Below are 18946 nucleotides of genomic sequence, written 5' to 3'. Positions count from 1 at the left end.
AGGGAAATAATTGAAGGAAGACAGCCAGGTCTGGTGGGCTAAGCCTTGGGCTAGGGGCCAGGACTCTCTTGGGTTCTTTTTCCAGCTCATTGTTTGCCCTTTGATGCAAGTCACTCCCCTGTTTTGTGCCTCAGTTTCCCCATTTGTAAATGGTGGTAAGACCTCCCTCCTCCTTGGGGTGTATGAAGAATAGTTAGTGTTTGTATTGTGTTTGGAGATATCAAGCACCATGTACATGATACTTGGTTCTGTCCCTATAATGCTTCCCTCTGCCCAGTACAGGGAGAAGACTGTGTCCCCCACAGCTTGCTCCAAGGACTTCTTCTGCCCCACACTAGACAGAAGCAGATTTGGCACCTCCTGTTCACAGTGGATTCACACAATTACTTTCCATCCTTCTCCACTTAGATTTAATAATGGCTAAAGGCTTCCCTCCCCCTCATCCTCTTGCCCCCATCCCTTTGCAGGTCCCAATCCTGCATTGTCTCGGCTTCATGCACATGATGTAATAAATGACTGCAGCCTTACCCCGCCCTTGAGCATGTGTGCATGGAGCCATCCCGCTCCTTGAGTTGTCAGGCCAGGCCGGGTCCTGTCAGGGTCCCTCCCCCCCTCGTATCAGAGCCTTCATCACGAACACTGCTGAGCACAACAGTTGCCACCAAAAAGTTGACGTTTTCATTTTTCGTTGCCATACAACAGATTGTTCCCCCCATTGATGATTTAGAGTCAAAAGTCTCTGGTCTGACACCGAGAGAGGGTTCCCAAGATAAAATAATCTCCACCAGCAGATGAAGTGACAGAAGCCCCATTAACAGCAGCATATGCCTGAACACACACACACACAGTGGGGGGGAGAGGGAGAATGCAGTAGCCCAGAGAAAGAGGAGAGAGTGAGGGGGGGAAATGAAATCGCTGGTAATTAGTCTGCTGCCCTGCTAATTTACAGCATTAGTGGAACTGGGATGTGCTTCTTCCTCCTGAGCCCGGGCAGGGCTGTCCCCTGACGCAGGCAGCCATAATTACCCACATTTAACTGAGGGCTTGTAAAATCTATTTGTCTAGTAGAATGCAAATATAATTGCTGTGAATTAAATAAGGCTGCAGTATTACCTGGGCTGTGGCCCCCATCTGATTGAGAGTGTAGAAAGTTCGGTCTCCCCCCTCCTCTCCTTGCCAGACACACCCAGAACTGAGAAGGATACTGCTTGCTTTCTCCCTCTCCTTTGGAGGTAAGGGAGGACTTGTGGGATTTCTGTGCCTCACAGCATTCCCAGCACAAACCTTTCCCCTCTCTCTTTTTCCAATGGCAGGTCTGATCGGAGTGGATTTGCTGTCTGGGTCCATCCCAACTGTGAGTATTGCCCCTGGATGTTAACAAAAACTCTGTCTCCTCATTCACTTGGTTTGCAGGCGAAGTATCAAATGGAACTGGTGTCTGTGCTAGTGTGGTGGGACTTGTATTAAATTGCTTGCCTTCGGTGTCTGCGGGGGTGAGAGAGAATCAAGTGTGGCCTGCTTGCCAGCAGCATCACCAAGAGCACATAGCTTAACATTGCTCTTACTCAGCTCTTCAGCGAATGCCCAGTTTGCTGTCCAGGAGCAACGGGGGTCCTATGAGAATGCAGACTTGTTGGAGACCAGAGGGAATTTAGCGCCTTTAAGGGCTGAGCTGGGGAGGCAGAGGATGCACATGATGTCTCTGGTGAACTCTTCAGCTACACAGTAGTACGAGTGCCACACACGTGCTTTCGGAGTGTTAGTGGGAGGTGTCTCCAGGGGGGACTTCCCGCCCCCCCCCCCGACTTCCTACACCTCCTGCCAGGCTGTTTGATGATTCTGAAAAGCTAAAACACACCAGAGATTCTTTCTGTATTAAAAAGCCCTGACAAACTCCTCCGTTCCTGTTGTTCTTTGGCTGCCAAGCTCCTGTGTAGATGAATTCCCAACATACTTTGCAGTAGTTTGGGGGTATTGCTTTTTCATTTCTGCTTTGTTTGGACAAGTTGCTTCTCCTATCTGCTCACAACAAAAATGCCTGATCTGTTGTTTGAGCAAGCTGAGGAGAGAGGAAGTCCTGCTGATGCCACAACTGCATCAGCTCAAGGGGATGGAGGACTTCTGCTCCCTTGCTCCCCATTCAATCACTAGCAAGGTGTGGTGTTTTGGGAGCTTGCTTCTATGAAACTGACACTGCCAGAGCAATTGGGGCAAGGGGGCTCCCTACTGATGCCTCTGGCTGCCCTCCAAACTCCTTGGGCCTGGATGCAAAGAACAAATCATGTGTCTGTCTTTGCTGTAGCTGCTGTTGAAATATTTTAATAGCCAATATTTTAAGCATAAAGGATTCAGAGCCTCCATCCACCAAGAGAGCAACATCTCTTCAGCCTCGGTGACTAAGTCCCGGACACATGCCCAGAGTGGGCTCCTTTTTCATATCCACTCAGGCCAGTAGGTTTTGACTCGGTGTCCTTGACTGTTAAAATGCTTCCCCTGGCAGCCCATACTCAGGATGAGTATAATGAATGTCCATGATAAGAATATGCAAGTAAGAGTAGAGAAGTGGCATGACTTCTGTATATGGCATTAGTGAGACCATTACTGGATGCTGTGTCCATACTTCAAAAAGGATGCTGACAAATTGGAAAGGGGTCAGAAAAGATCTACAAAAAATGAGGTCTGAAAAACCTGCCCCATAGGGAGTTTAGTTTACCCAAGAGAGGGCTAAGAAGCAACTTGGTGGTGGTTTAAAAGTATAACTACATTGGGAAGAGATTTCTAATAGTAGATGGTTCTTTAATTTAGTGGAAAAAGGCTTAATGAGATCCAATGGTTGGAAACTGCAGCTATTCAAATTCAGACAACAAATACAGTGAATGTTTATACTAGTGAGGGTAATTATACCCATTGGAACAAATTACCTAGGGACATGGTAAATTCTCCAACACTTGAAGCACACTGATATCTGTCCAAAAGATACACTGTGGCTCAAACAGGAATTCTGGGCTTGATGCAGAGATTATTGGGGAGGTTCTCTGGGCTGTGCTCTACAAGAGCTCAGACTGTGGTCCCTTCGGGCCTTATCAGCTCTGAATAATATTTCTACAGCATTTTTACTTGGGGGCCAAAGTTACGAGTCAGACCGTGACAGAGGAAACTGACCTCTGAACTGCCATTACTGAAACTAAAGGGGTTCCATGTTTCTGTTGGGGTGTATGGGGATTTGCGCAAGAAAGGGGGTGGTGTCACGGCGTCCCCGGGCGATGCTCTGGAACTGCTCCCTACGAAGCCAGGCAGGACTCTGAGGAAGTCTCCTTTCTGGGAGCAGACTGTCTGCAGGGCAAACAGCTCACACGGCTTCCCCCTTCCTGGGTCTGACCTCGGAGCATTCAGCATCCTCTGCCCCTCCGTGCGCTTCCCCCAGCGAGTCCACCCAGGTGGAGTCCTGGGGAAGCCAAAGGGCCCTGCACCCCAACTTCGCAGTCAGACATGACTCTCAGCCAGCCAGTAAAACAGATTTATTAGATGACAGGAACACGGTTTAGTACAGAGAACAGGACCCCTCAGCCGGGTCCATTTTGGGGGGCAGGGAGCCAGACAACCACGTTTGCACTTCACTCCATGTCCCCAGCCAGCCCCAAACTGAAACTTTCTCCAGCCCCTCCTCCTCTGGGCTTTCTCCTTTCCCGGGCCAGGAGCTCACCTGATTCCTTTGCTCTCCAACCATTTAGCTCTCACCTTGCAGGGGGGAAGGGCCAGGCCATCAGTTGCCAGAAAACAGGGTGTTGGCCATTCTCTGTGTCCAGACCCCTGCACACCCCTGCCCTCTAGGGCTCTGCAATGATCATACACCTTATTCCACCACCTAGATACTTCAGAACTGCCTAGGGGAAACTGAGGCACCCCCACACTATTCAGAGGAAACATTAAGAACAGTCCCGCTTCGTCACAGGTGGGTATCATGAGGCAGTGCACTAAAAATTGACCTAAGAGAAACAACAGGAGGTAATGAAATCATGTCCCCAACTCTTGTGAGAATCTTGCTTTACAACAGTGGCTCCCAAACTTTTAGTTCATGTACCACTTTCTTAAACAAATTATGAAGTGAAGGATTGGCTCGTCAAGCTCACGTACCACCAGTGGTACACACAGCCCCATTTGGACCCCCTCCTCTGGAAGGCACCAGAGCACTCCCTCCGTTCTCTAAAACTGGAGCTGGTTTGTAGAGGGCTTTGAGATTTGTGCAGTTCTTGAGCTTTGTAACTTGTTCTGTCATTCTGCCCATGCAGACAACTGTCTAGTGACTCCTGTGTGAGATCTCTTCATAATCTCAATCCAGTGGCTCGTGGACAGGTGCCCACCTTGTACAACCCACCTGCACAATCAGCACTTAACAGATTCAGCAGAGTTTAGGGACTGAATGGACTATGGAGACTGAATTCTCCTCTCATCCCTAGAGGTGGGCGAAGGGGAAACACAATGGCAGGGCAGTGTGTAGGAAGCTTGCCCTGCTGCTGCCTTTGCTTTGTCCTGGGGATAAAGAGTGTTGGTTACCAGTGTTTGTCCATCTGGCGCTCTTTGTCAGCATGAAATTCACTTAAATCTAAAATTAAAGCCTGGTAAATAATTTGCCACAGGGTAACCAAGCAGCTTTCATGATCTCACTCTTCCTTCACCCTTGGATAGAGCCTTGCACTTCCATTTGCTAGCAGACATGCTGCACTGGGGGATGTATACACATCACTTCCTGAATTCCTGGCTGTGCTGATGCTGGGCAACAGATGTTCCGTGTGCTCCAGTCCTTTGGCATCATTCCTGATTGGGAGAATTTCCTGTACGGAGACTTGCAGAGTGCAAACAATGGTTGGTTCAGTGGTTCCTCCAAGCTTTGGAACAGGTCTCTGGGCTGAGCCAGGCTAAAGCAGACATTTTATTGGGCTAGACTGAGTTCTGCATAGAAAGGGGTATGATAGGAAAGTGGAGGATTGCTGCAAACACCCACTCTGGTGTGTTGGGTTAAGGCTGAGAATCCCAATCCTCAGAAGAAAGCTCCAGGACAGAATGATTAAATAGGATTTTGTTGCTCCTCAGTAAGACAGGAGGATAGCAGCACCATTCCCATTGGGGCAGCCTGTCCCGCCTCTCTCTCTGCTTGGTCCTTGCCCTGTGGGTAGCTTAGTGCTGGGGACACTGGGTGGGTGGGTGTGAAGCCTTGAGCAACAGTGGTGGTGTTTCTTATTATATGAGCACCCGATATGCTGAGTGCCTCATAAACCAAGGGATGCAGGGTCCTTGGCCTGAAGAGCATACACACTAAATGTAACTGGACCTAGCGAGTAAGAGGTCATATCAGACAAACAGGAGTGGAGGGGAAGCGGGCAGGCAAGGGTGACCATAATACAATCATGCACAAACTCCACAGGGTTGAAGAGGGACTTATGTGGCGCTTGAGCCTTGTGCTGATCCCTTTGCGGAAAGGGGCTTCACCGTAAGTGTCATAGTTCCTGAGCAAACTTTGTTGAGGTACAGGTGAAAGCCAGCTAGCTTCCTGGATGGAGAAAAAGAGAAGCTTAGAGGAAGCATGGAATGAGAAGGGTTAATTGCAGAGAGATTTTTACCCTGTGGCATAAACACTACAGAATCTGGGCTTGCCTTCATTGGCATATTGAAATACATCCTAAAGGGGCTTCATGTGGAAAGTTCTGAGTTTTAATCCATCTTCCTATAGAAGGGAGGAAATTATTCATAATTAAAAAGTAATAATAATGTGGAATGAAGGAACCCAGCTGTATAAAACCCAGCACAAAGAGGGGAGTGTGGGGAATCTATTTTTAATGGTTTCCACAGCAACAGAGACTTTGTTTACAGTGATTTGCGTCCTGCTCTGAGAGGCTGTTCCCAATTTACATTTACCAGAAGTTCTCTGTGGAAGGGTTCCTCTTTGTCACTGGAGGGTACTGTGGGCTCTTGGGAATGATGCCCATTGTTGTTGGATTGGGTTCCTGAAATGATGACTGGTGCTCATGAAACAGAGTGACTAAAAGCACCACCTCAAGCCAGGCGTCTGCCAGCGCATCTCGATCCTGACTTCTGACACCCTTTGGCATCTTCCTGTTCTGGGCTGACACAGTTCTGCTAATGACATTGTGGTTGTGTGATGTGGAGAAATATCATTTTCTAAGGGGTAGCCTAAGACTTGCAAATTTATCACCACCTTCAGGATTTGAACCCAGGGTCCCAGTGGCTGGCATGTGAACCTCATGACACTTTGTGAACCCCTGATTGTGTACACCCTTTCGCCTTCCATTTGCAAAGCAAATGTCGGTTGGATTCATTTGCCAAGAACATCAAATGCAAATGCCTTGGTTGTTGCACAGATGGAGTAGCGGGTATTTGCACCTATGGGAAGGGAGCTGGGTAGCTGCTAAAATTCCAAAAGAACATTTACAGTTGGACTTCAGGGCCTGGCATCTCAGGCTGGGCAGAGTGAGGCTGCCAGTTGTGACTTGCTAGAGAATAGTGCTAAAGGAGTTGGCGGATGTGATTGCGGAGCCATTGGCCATTATCTTTGAAAACTCATGGCGATCGGGGGAGGTCCTGGACGACTGGAAAAAGGCTAATGTAGTGCCCATCTTTAAAAAAGCGAAGGAGGAGGATCCTGGGAACTACACACCAGTTAGCCTCATCTCAGTCCCTAGAAAAATCATGGAGCAGGTCCTCAAGGAATCAATTCTGAACCTCTTAGAGGAGAGGAAAGTGATCAGGAACAGTCAGCATGGATTCACCAAGGGCAAGTCATGCCTTACTAATCTAATTGCCTTCTATGACGAGATAACTGGCTCTGTGGATGAAGGGAAAGCAGTGGACATGTTGTTCCTTGACTTTAGCAAAGCTTTTGGCACGATCTCCCACACTATTCTTGCCAGCAAGTTAAAGAAGTATGGGCTGGATGAATGGACTATAAGGTGGATAGAAAGCTGGCTAGATTGTCGGACTCAACGGGTAGTGATCAATGGCTCCATGTCTAGTTGGCAGCCGGTATCAAGTGGAGTGCCCCAAGGGTCGGTCCTGGGGCCGGTTTTGTTCAGTATCTTCAAAAATGATCTGGAGGATGGTGTGGATTGCACCCTCAGCAAGTTCGCAGATGACACTAAACTGGGAGGAGTGGTAGATACACTGAAGGGTAGGGATAAGATACAGAGGGACCTAGACAAATTAGAGGATTGGGCCAAAAGAAATCTGATGAGGTTCAACAAGGGCAAGTGCAGAGTCCTGCCCTTAGGACAGAAGAATACAATGCACCGCTACAGACTAGGGACCAAATGGCTCGGCAGCAGTTCTGCAGAAAAGGACCTAGGGGTGACAGTGGACGAGAAGCTGGATATGAGACAACAGTGTGCCCTTGTTGCCAAGAAGGCCAATGGCATTTTGGGATGTATAAGTAGGGGCATTGCCAGCAGATCGAGGGACGTGATCGTTCCCCTCTATTCGACATTGGTGAGGCCTCATCTGGAGTACTGTGTCCAGTTTTGGGCCCCACACTACAAGAAGGATGTGGAAAAATTGGAGAGAGTCCAGCGAAGGGCAACAAAAATGATTAGGGGACTGGAACACATGACTTATGAGGAGAGGCTGCGGGAACTGGAATTGTTTAGTCTGTGGAAGAGAAGAATGAGGGGGGATTTGATAGCTGCTTTCAACTACCTGAAAGGGGATTTCAAAGAGGATGGATCTAGGCTGTTCTCAATGGTAGCAGATGACAGAATGAGGAGTAATGGTCTCAAGTTGCAGTGGGGGAAGTTTAGGCTGGATATTAGGAAAAACTTGTTCACTAGGAGGGTGGTGAAACACTGGAATGTGTTACCTAGGGATGTGGTGGAATCTCCTTCCTTAGAAGTTTTTAAGGTCAGGCTTGACAAAGCCCTGGCTGGGATGATTTAGTTAGGGGTTGGTCCTGCTTTGAGCAGGGGGTTGGACTAGATGACCTCCTGAGGTCCCTTCCAACCCTGATATTCTATGAATAGCTGTCAACATAGTAAAGTGGGCAGTGTCCCTGCCATCTTCTCTGTATTCTATTCCCATACAAGAAAGTTGTCCATGAGTGTTTTTAAAAAAGGCAGCTAGGTCAAGAATCATGCTTTGCTGGTCTCTGACTGGGTTTTCCTTGAGTAACTGGGAACCTTTGGGAACTCCACCTGGTCCCTGTGCTGGGAAGCAGGGAAGTTTGTTCCATGCTTCAGCAGGCCGCCTCCTTGCTGCCGATTGTGTTCCTCATTGGTGGGAGTGCACTCTGTCTTTGCTTTTCAGCACTCCCTCTGAGTGGAAACTTTAGGGATTCTCCATCGGATGGGTGCTTTACGTCAGGACTGGTTCGCTTCCTAAAAGAGATGGTGTAGCTCCATCACAAGTTGTTTGGATTGCTGCAGCAATCACTAGGTTCTCTGGTTGGGGATCCCTGGCCTGGGGTATGCAAGAGGTTGGATGAGATGGTCATAATGATCCCTTCTTGCCTTGGAAATCTATGAAATGATTCTGTGCCAGGGAAGCAAGGAAGCAGGCAGGTCCCTTTCTACCCTGGGGACCAGCCTCATTACTCCTGCTTTACTTTGTTCCCTCTTTCTCTCTGGAATTTCACTGATGGGCAGATTTCCCTTTCTGTGTGCCCTAGGGTTGCCAGGAATCTGTTTTTTGACCAGAACGCCTCGTCAAAAAGGGACCCTGGTGGTTCCGGTCGGCACCACTGACAGGGCCATCAAAAGTCTGGTTGGTGGCGCAGCGAGTGCCCAGAACTAAGGCAGGCTCTCTGCCTGCCCTAGCTCTGCACAGCTCCCAGAAGTTGCTGCCAGGTCCTTCTGGGCCCTAGGCTCATGGGCAGCCAGGGAGGCTCCACGGGCTGCCCCCACCCCTATTGCCAGACCCACAGCTCCCATTGGCCAGGAATTGCAACCAATGGAATCTGTGGGGCGTGGATGTGAGGGTGGTGTACAGAGCCTCCCTGGCCACCCATGCACCTAGGGGCTGCACTGAAGGGACCTGGCAGCCGCTTCCTGGGATCTGCAGTAAACGCTGCCAGGACCCCTCACCCCAATCCCCTGCCCCAACCAGGAGTCCCCTCCTGCACCCCCCCCAACACTCTGCCCCAGCCCTGAGCCCCCTCCTGCACCCCAAACCCCTCATCCTCAGCCCCACCCCAGAGCTCACACCCCTGCCCCAGCCCGGAGCCCTCTCCTGCCTCCCAACCCCCTCATCCCTGACCCCATCCCAAAGCCCACACCCCCAGCCTGACCCCTCCCCCACCCCTGCCCCAGCCCAGTGAAAGCGAGCGATGGAGGGAGGGGGATGGAGCAGGGGCGGGGCCTCAGAGAAGGGACAGGGCCTTGGCGTAGGGGGCAGGGCAGTGTGTTTGGTTTTGTGCGATTAGAAAGTTGGCAACCCTAGTGTGCCCCCATGTATTTCTGCCCTGCATGCCTCTGGCATGTGCTCAGCTGGAGGAGTCTTGGGTGTAGCAGGTTTGTCATGGTGTGACGAAGTGGGACAGTTCTTAATGTTTCCTCTGAATAGTGTGGGGGTGCCTCAGTTTCCCCTATGCAGTTCTTAAGTATCTAGGGGGTGGGGTAAGGGTGTATGATCATTGCAGAGCCCTAGAGGGCAGGGGTGTGCAGGGGTCTGGACACAGAGAATGGCCAACACCCTGTTTCCTGGCAACTGATGGCCTGGGCCCTTCCCCCCCTGCAAGGTGAGAGCTAAAGGGTTGGAGAACAAAGGAATTGGGTGAGCTCCTGGCCCGGGAAAGGGAGGAAGCCCAGAGGAGGAGGGGCTGGGAGTTTGTTTGGGGCTGGCTGGAGACATGGAGTGAAGTGCAGACGTGGTTGTCTGGCTCCCTGCCCCCCAAAATGGACCCAGCTGAGGGGTCCTGTTCACTGTACCTGCAAGCTCTGTGTTAGACCATGTTCCTGTTGTCTAATAAACCTCTGTTTTACTGGCTGGCTGAGAGACACGTCTGACTGCGGAGTTGAGGGACAGGACCCTCTGGCTTCCCCGAGACCCCGCCTGGGCGGACTCGCTGGGGGAAGTGCACGGAGTGGCAGAGGATGCTGAATGCTCCGAGGTCAGACCCAGGAAGGTGGAAGCTGTGTGAGCCGTGTGTCCTGCAGACCGGCTGCTCCCAGAAAGGAGACTTCCCCAGAGTCCTGCCTGGCTTCATGGGGAGCAGTTCCAGAGCATTGCCCAGGGACTCCGTGACACATGGTCTCCATGTATATGTGGGCCAACACCAGTTATCTGTTCTGCTTATACAGCACGTGGCCAAGGTACTTGGGAACCCTGCCCGTCAGAGACAGTGTTCCACTAATCTCTAAAAGAAAAGGAGTACTTGTGGCACCTTAGAGACTAACCAAGTTATTTGAGCATAAGCTTTCGTGAGCTACAGCTCACTTCTGGTGCTCACCTTGTTGCTTTAGTGGGTTTCATTCTAATTACAGGCTTAGTTTCTTGTTGACTGCGCAGGATGTGTGAGCTTGAACAATGAGCCCAGTTTTCTGGTGAGTCAGAACTTGAGTTTAAGCCACACAGCAGGATAAACCCAGAGTTTTCCCAACAGATATTTCCCATCTCGTCTTTAAGAGGAGTAAATTGGCTGCAAGATGAAGGATCTTGACCCCTTGTGAATGCCGGGCATGCTGTGGACTGCAGGGCAAGGATCTGACTGTCCTGTGATCAGCTTATTTTGTGAATCTATAAAAGAATGTTCTTATCACCTGCTACAGCTGATTTTCTGTGATTTGTAATGGCTTTGGGAAGCAGGTAATTGCAGCAACTGTATTACATGTGTAGGCATTAAACGGAATTGAGGGTACTTGTTTGTTAAGTAGCTGTGTTTGGGTAAAACCAGAAACATATAACTTGTATGTAATTCCAAACTCCTAGGGATGAGGAGGGGATTTAATGATGGGAGAAACAGAAAAACAAAAAGGCATTCAGGCTTTTTCTCCCAGCATTGCTGCCACTTCCAAATTGGAGAGAGAAGGGGTGAGAAACAGAGGAACAGCTACACAGGTGCAGTTCAGAAATTAGGGAAGGGAAGGCTGGGAGGGTAACTCTGTGTTGGCACCTGGGGGATGGCAGGAGAACTCTGGGTGGGTACCCATTGCTAGGATAGCAGCCCGGGCTATTACACACTAGCAGCAGCAGGAAGAGAGTGGGACTAAATATCCGCAAAAGGTTCTTGGGTCTGCCAGGGGCTAGTATAAATGTCTACAAAAAGAAAAGGAGGACTTGTGGCACCTTAGAGACTAACGCATTTATTTGAGCATAAGCTTTCGTGAGCGACAGCTCACTTCATCGGATGCATGCAGTGGAAGTGAGCTGTAGCTTACGAAAGCTTACGCTCAAATAAATGTGTTAGTCTCTAAGGTGCCACAAGTCCTCCTTTTCTTTTTGCGAATACAGACTAACACGGCTGCTACTCTGAAACCTATAAATGTCTAGCTCATTTGGTGGAACTATTCCTGGGTAGAGGAAAGACCAAGCAGAATTGCAGGGGCGACCCCATTTAACCTCCTACAGCTGATTTCCCCACATTTTTAGTTCTGCATCTTCTGGGCTTGGAAGCAGCTATCTAGTCACCTTTTCCCAGTGCCACAGTGATAGATGTGTGTGGCCGAGATGAGCTGTGGCCTTGCCTGGCTCTCTTCATGCAACTCTCTGTGAATGTAGAATGCTGAATATTCTCTATGGCTTTAAGGTCTGCTAAGCAATAGCATGGGGCAGCCAGGGATGTGCTAGCACAAGAGCTCATCAGAGTGACGGACAGCAAGCGCCTCCAAGCTGCTTATGCACCACAGAACTTCATTTGCCAGCCTGAGCAGGATGCTGCAGAGACTTTAATCAGCATCCCAAGCTCTGGGTGCTCTCTCTGGGCCTCTGAGAGAACCAGGGTTTTTCCTAATCCAGGACCACAAATGCTGAGAAAAATCTGCTCCCCAGAGCTGCCCTAGAGTTGAATCCCTGTGCCAAATGAACTAGGCTCAACATTTGTAGCCATGTAATTACAAGAGCGTCACCCCAGTGGCACCGTAGGCATGAGCTGAAACCTAGCCACCACCTGTCTTTCGGAGCAACGCCTCTCCCCTGGTCGAGTAGTTATGAGATGGGGTAGCTGCTGTCTGGTGAAAGTTGGAGCCAGTTTCCCATTATAGGTCTGTTTTTTCTTTAATTTCTCACCACACCTCATCACACCCTCCCCGCTGCCAAAAGAAACAGATAACAGATCTCCTTGAAATTCTGCATTTCCTCCCAGGGCAAGTTTTTTTTGGGAGTTTGTTAAAAATGAAGGAAGGGGGTGTAAAGTGCCGCTGCTCTGAATGTTTCCCTGAAAGCTGTTGTGGAAAGATTTTCACATTCTATTTGGCTCATGAAATCAGTGAACTGTTCCTCCGCGACAGGCAATTCAGAGTCCATATGGGGGAGAAGACGAGTGCTTGGAGACAACAGAGCAATGGGTTACCCCAGGGCTCTGTGCTTTCTCCAACCCTCTTCAACCTTTATATCAGTGACTTGCCAACCACAGAGTCACAAAAATTCATTTACACAGACGACTGTTGCAGTACCCAGGCCCTGTCGTTCCATGAGCTTGATGCCACCTTAAACTGGGACATGGTAAAGTTAGCTGGCTACTGTAAGACTTGGCACCTCCAGCCAAACATCATAAAAACAGTGTCCAGTTTGTTCCATCTTCATCACACCAGCGCAACCCGAGAACTGAATGGTCAGAAGGTGAAGCATGAAGTAGAACTGGTCTATCTAGGTGTGACCTTAGACCACACACTGAGTTACCATGCCCATCTGAAGAAGACAGCAACTAAAATTAAGACACGCAACAATCTTCTTAGCAAACAGGCAGGTTCATCATGGGGTGCTCGTGCTCCAACTCTGCGGACATCAGCTCTTGCCACCTTATATTCAGTGGCGGAGTACTGCACGCCAGTTTGGAGTTGATCATCACACACCAAACTGGTGGATACACAGTGTGACGGGGCAAGGCCAGATGGCTATAGAAAAGTAGTGGGAGATAGATATATTAGCTCCAGGCTAAACAAATCCCTGGTACCAGGATAAGTGAAATGGCAGCTGCCCCAGGTCACTTAAGACACCTGGGGCCAATTAAGAACTTTCCAGAAGGCAGGGAGAAGGCTAGGTTGATTGGGACACCTGAAGCCAGTCAGGGGCTGGCTGAAACTAGTTAAAAGCCTCCCAGTCAGTCAGATGGGGGTGCATGTCAGGAGCTGTGGGAGGAAGCTGTGCTGTTGGAGAGGCTGAGTAGTATACACCATATCAGGCACAAGGAAGGAGGCCCTGAGGTAAGGCGGAAGTGAGGGCTGCTGTGGGGGAAGTAGCCCAGGGAATTGTACATGTCATGTTTCTAAAAGGTCAGCTACCATAGCTGATACTATTAGGGACCCTGGGCTGGAGCCCGGAGTAGAGGGTGGGCCCAGCCCCCCCGCCCCCCTTTGCCCCCTGGTTAATCACTGAGACTGGGAGACAACAGAGACTGTGCAAGGAAGGATAACTTATCATAGAATATCAGGGTTGGAAGGGACCTCAGGAGGTCATCTAGTCCAACCCCCTGCTCAAAAGCAGGACCGATCCCCAATTAAATCATCCCAGCCAGGGCTTTGTCAAGCCTGACCTTAAAAACTTCTAAGGAAGAAGATTCCACCACCTCCCTAGGCAACGCATTCCAGTGTTTCACCACCCTCCTAGTGAAAAAGTTTTTCCTAATATCCAACCTAAACCTCCCCCACTGCAACATGAGACCATTACTCCTTGTCCTGTCCTCTTCCACCACTGAGAATAGTCTAGAACCATCCTCTCTGGAACTACTTCTGAGGTAGTTGAAAGCAGCTATCAAATCCCCCCTCATTCTTCTCTTCTGCAGACTAAACAATCCCAGTTCCCTCAGCCTCTCCTCATAAGTCATGTGTTCCAGACCCCTAATCATTTTTGTTGCCCTTCGCTGGACTCTCTCCAGTTTATCCACATCCTTCTTGTAGTGTGGAGCCCAAAACTGGACACAGTACTCCAGATGAGGCCTCACCAATGTCGAATAGAGGGGGACGATCGCGTCTCTCGATCTGCTCGCTATGCCCCAACTTATACATCCCAAAATGCCATTGGCCTTCTTGGCAACAAGGGCACAGTGCTGGCTCATATCCAGCTTCTCGTCCACTGTCACCCCTAGGTCCTTTTCCGCAGAACTGCTGCCTAGCCATTTGGTCCCTAGTCTGTAGCGGTGCATTGTATTCTTCCGTCCTAAGGGCAGGACTCTGCACTTGCCCTTGTTGAACCTCATCAGATTTCTTTTGGCCCAATCCTCCAATTTGTCTAGGTCCCTCTGTATCCTATCCCTGCCCTCCAGCGTATCTACCACTCCTCCCAGTTTAGTATCATCCGCAAATTTGCTGAGAGTGCAATCCACACCATCCTCCAGATCACTTATGAAGATATTGAACAAAACCGGCCCCAGGACCGACCCCTGGGGCACTCCACTTGACACCGGCTGCCAACTAGACATAGAGCCATTGATCACTATCCGTTGAGCCCGACAATCTAGCCAACTTTCTACCCATCTTATAGTGCATTCATCCAGCCCATACTTCCTTAACTTGCTGACAAGAATACTGTGGGAGACCGTGTCAAAAGCTTTGCTAAAGTCAAGATACAATACATCCACTGCTTCTCCTCACCTCCCTCGCTGGCTTATGATGAAATGGCTCAGTAGACTGTAACCCTTGTCTCTAGAGAGAGAAGGGTTACGTGGAGGGTCACAGCCTCTGAGTCTAGCAAAATCCTCCAGGAAACGCGGGACCCATGGAGGCAAGGACAGAGCTTTGTCACAACAGTTACATGCCACCATGTGCATCATCTCTGGCACCCTGCGTCTGACTCCACTCCCATGGCTTCCATTTCTGAGCAATATTGCTCCTCCTTATATCAGATGAGAGGTTGCCACTGGCAAGTTAGTTGAGAAGTTCGCGCCAACTCAATGCACTTGCTGCTGTACAATGACCTTTTTAAACCACGTTTGCCGTCACATCGCCCATCCGCCATGCCAGGATGTTAGGGCAGAAACACTCTGGCAAGAGGAACGGATATCTGTTATAATCCGCAGCCAGTCTCTTGTTGCCGACCCCACAATTTGCCCACCTGGTTTTGACCTGCCCCATCGCCAGTGGTCGCTGTTGAGCACATTCCGGACTGGGCAAGGTCTCTGTGCAACCAGCCAGTATCGCTGGGGCCTTCGTGATGCCCGTTTGTGCAGCTGCAGCACAGCACAGCCGATGACATGTTGTCAATGAATGCCTGCTGCCTAGGTTCAGTGGTGGCCTAGAAGAACTGCGTCACGCCACTGAAGGTGCCATCGCTTGGCTAGATGACTGTGCACATGCTAAATAAATAAATAAATTGCTACATAAAGGTTTTGGGGGGCCTGGGCAAAATCTGAGTGGCACGGCAGCCCTGTGTGCAGGGTTACAACACCACTCAATCTGGGGGGAGCTGGGCCAAACTGCACCTTTTGCCCCTGCTCTGGGCAGCCCTTCATGATATCCTAGAATGGGCAGGCCTAGAAACACCATGTTTGGTTTGGTTTGTTGCATTGGCTGAGGAGAAGGGCCTTTCAGTGGGAGTGAAGAGTACAACCGGGGAAATGGCAGAGATCTCCAAACATCCTGGGAGAGAGGGGTTATGGACAGCAGGCAGGCAGGCTTTGCTTTCTTTTTTTCTTTTCCTGTTCCCTATGGCTGTGGTCGAGCCAGCACTCGCAGAGCTGTCGCCCACGGATACAGAGCAAACTTCCAATTGCGTGTAAAAGTTTATTATAATCTGCTACCGACTCCAGGTATGGAATTGGGGGTCCAAAATGTGGGGGGAGGAAGAGTCTGAGAAAGAGTCTGCTGAGCATGCAGTGGAACGGATGGCATGGAACAGTGCTCCCTGGTCTTGAAAGGGGACTCTGGGGTGGGGAATCAGGAGAAGAGGGGATGCATGGAGTGTGTCAGGAGACAGTCAGGGCATTGTAATGGGGGGAGGGGGATGAAGAGGGATGCTGTGGAGGTGAGGGGATGGAGTCATTTATTTGTCTTTGGCATGTAATTTGCAAATGTTCTATAAAGCACAGCTAACCACGAGCAATGGGGGAGCGACTGCCGAGGGAGAGCCCTTTGCTGTCTATTTCCAGATGCCCTAAGATGTGGCCGTTAGCTGGACTCGATTGAAATCATTATATATAGTGCAGCTGTTTGATTGTGAATAATGGTCTAAGAGCAGAGCTCCTGGAGGGCAGGGAGCTGTGTGAGACCCGAAGGGAACACACAGCCAGCAGAGATGGGTGCCTCTGACACTGGGATTGGACACTGAGGAATCTATGGGGTGGACAAGGGAATCAGCATGGGGCCTCGTTGGACTGCCAGGGCAGGCAAAAGAACTGAACCCCCATATCACTCTAGGAAAGTGTAGATACAGTCCACTGTTTCTATGGCAACTGTTCAACATAAGCTCCCTTTTCTGATCATTGAGCTAACAAGATTCAGAATCAGCCTCAGGCTGCTTCCCCCACCCCCTCTTGGGAAAACCCTTAGGTGTTGGGTATGTCTTATGGTTCTGTATAGTAGGTGCTGTGACAATCTCTTGAAAAGTGTGTGTATATATAGACCTTGTTCTATCGTATTTAAACTGAATACTGCATCTGCATATGAAATAAGAGAGCCTAATTAAATACAGTCAGTACCATGAAGGAGACCATGGGGACGGGAGATCCAGAAGCCAGAGAGGGGTCCTGAAACCAGACAAAACCCTCTTTCCAGGGTAACAGAGGGGGGGCAGATTTTTTTTGTTGGATTCCACTGCTCAGTGGACTGGACAATCTGCAGACAGCTCCCAATAATTAGATGATACTTTCTTGTCTCGCTTAGGGGGCATCAGTTCTGAGCACAAGACCAGGAACCCCCAGTAAGATTCCTGGAGCCTGCGTATCTGGCTTTGCAGCCTGTTAATTGTTTCCTCCTTCCTTCAGCCCATGTAGGGCTGTGGATGATGCTTCTTCTGGAAAGAATCCTGGCTTTGTGTATGCACAGTAGTTGCACTTAGTTACTGTTGCAACACTTCCTGCACGATTGTCAAGGCCCAATGGGGGGGATGAACGCACTGAGGCGGCTCTAGTCTCCCGCTGGGAGCCCTGGTGTCTTCACCCGGAATTGTTAATATCCATCAGCATCGTGCAAACAAACGCCTCGCTCCATTTATTCCACTCGGCTCCCGATTTAATTAGGTTTTCCAGTTTTCCGCTTGTCCTGGGCCGATCGCTCCTCAAAACAGCGGAGAATTAATTTGCACCTGCTGCCAGAAAGCGTCTCTTCCCAGTTAGAAAAATAATTAAGCCATCATCACACATCAGGAATAATGAATCATTGCATTCCATTCCCTTCTCAGGTCGTTTGTTTCTTTCCAGAGTGGCAAAGTAGGTGCAAACTAAATGTGAGCAGCTAACAAGTCGATCCCACTCCCTTTTCATCCCTTCCTCCCTGTTCGCTTCCATCGTAGCTTCACCGTGGGGTTCCAGATAACCCAGGCTATGTCTACAGTACACACTTCTGCTGGCACAGCTACGTCTGTCTGAAGTGTGGAGAAGTGAGTCCTGACTCTGAGCTGTGAAGCTCAGTGCTTTGCACAAGTGGCTCAGTATTCTCAATCCTGAGGCACAGAAGGTGAGTGACCTGCCCAAAGGCACCCAGTGCATCAGGAGGGAACTGGGGCTGACTCCCAGCCCTCTACTCTAACCACTAGAGACATTGTATGTCATTTCCTGGGGTTGTTAAAAAGAGAGAAGGTTACAGAAAATCGGTTACTGTATGGGCAACTGTAACAGCATGTCCCATCTCATGCAACATCAGGACTTGGCCCCTGAACGTTCAACTACTAAATATATTTGCTGATATCGGGGTAAGATAGGGAATGGGCTACTAGTGCCATGTGTTGGGTCCAAGGGTAGTTGAGAGGAACCTGGCCTGGCCTGGGTGTCTCTATTCTTTCCCCCTCCCACTTCCAGCCCAGGAGGTTGGGTTCTCCTGCCTCATATGGTGCCCCTGGCCTGGTTCTCTTCTCTCCCTCACAGCTGCTATAGCTACTCTGATGGCTCCCAGGCTTTCCCAGTACTATAACTCAGTTAAACCTGAATGGAAAGGGACAAGTGACAGGCACATCTGGTCTCAGAGCTTTGTCCTGGCCACATTTCAAAGGGCAGTTGCAAAGAATGGAGATTTCAGAGTAACAGCCGTGTTAGTCTGTATTCGCAAAAAGAAAAGGAGGACTTGTGGCACCTTAGAGACTAACCAATTTATTAGAGCATAAGCTTTCGTGAGCATCTGAAGAAGTGAGCTGTAGCTCACGAAAGCTTATGCTCTAATAAATTGGTTAGTCTCTAAGGTGCCACAAGTCCTCCTTTTCTTTTTTTAAAGAATGGAGACTTGCACAAAAAAGGTCACAAGAATCTTTTGTGATAAAAAGTTTTGGGCAAGCTAAATTTAGGAGTCGGTTCTGTCTCCCCTGTAATACAAAGCCTCCCCATGCATGGGCTGTGTGCTACTGGGTGTAGGTCAGGCAGCATCCAGGAAAGTCCTGTGCAGAAGTGCTCAGTAAACCCTTCTGACAGAATACCCTGGAAGTGTAACAACATAGAGTGATAGCGAAAATCTGCTGGCTTCTGTACGGCACCAACCTGTACAGATAAGATAGCTTCATAGTTAACTGCCTCATCCCCTGAGCTGCACCTAAGGAATGTTTAGCTGATGGTTGAAATTAAAATGTGTCTAATACCTGGCTTCTGTCTAAATTATTAAAATGCATACTGAAGGGAGAATAATTTATCATGGAAAAAGTCAATAAAGATGGA

General features: G+C 49.5%; 1 protein-coding gene across 9 annotated transcripts in view; it reads left to right on the top strand.

Annotated features, from left to right (window-relative positions):
* RBFOX3 (RNA binding fox-1 homolog 3) overlaps window positions 1–18946 on the top strand; it is a 352510-nt gene that overhangs the window by 136175 nt on the left and 197389 nt on the right. For all 9 annotated transcript variants that reach the window (XM_073311003.2, XM_073311011.2, XM_073311008.2 and 6 more), the window contains one exon: window positions 1314–1354. The gene's annotated coding sequence lies outside the window, so the exon portion shown is untranslated. The remainder of the gene's footprint in view (window positions 1–1313; window positions 1355–18946) is intronic.

Source organism: Lepidochelys kempii, chromosome 14, assembly GCF_965140285.1.
Source record: "Lepidochelys kempii isolate rLepKem1 chromosome 14, rLepKem1.hap1, whole genome shotgun sequence".
NCBI classification, from domain to species: Eukaryota; Metazoa; Chordata; order Testudines; family Cheloniidae; genus Lepidochelys; species Lepidochelys kempii.
The sequence above is the reverse complement of the archived record's forward strand: the minus strand, read 5'-3'. Positions and strand labels throughout refer to the sequence as shown.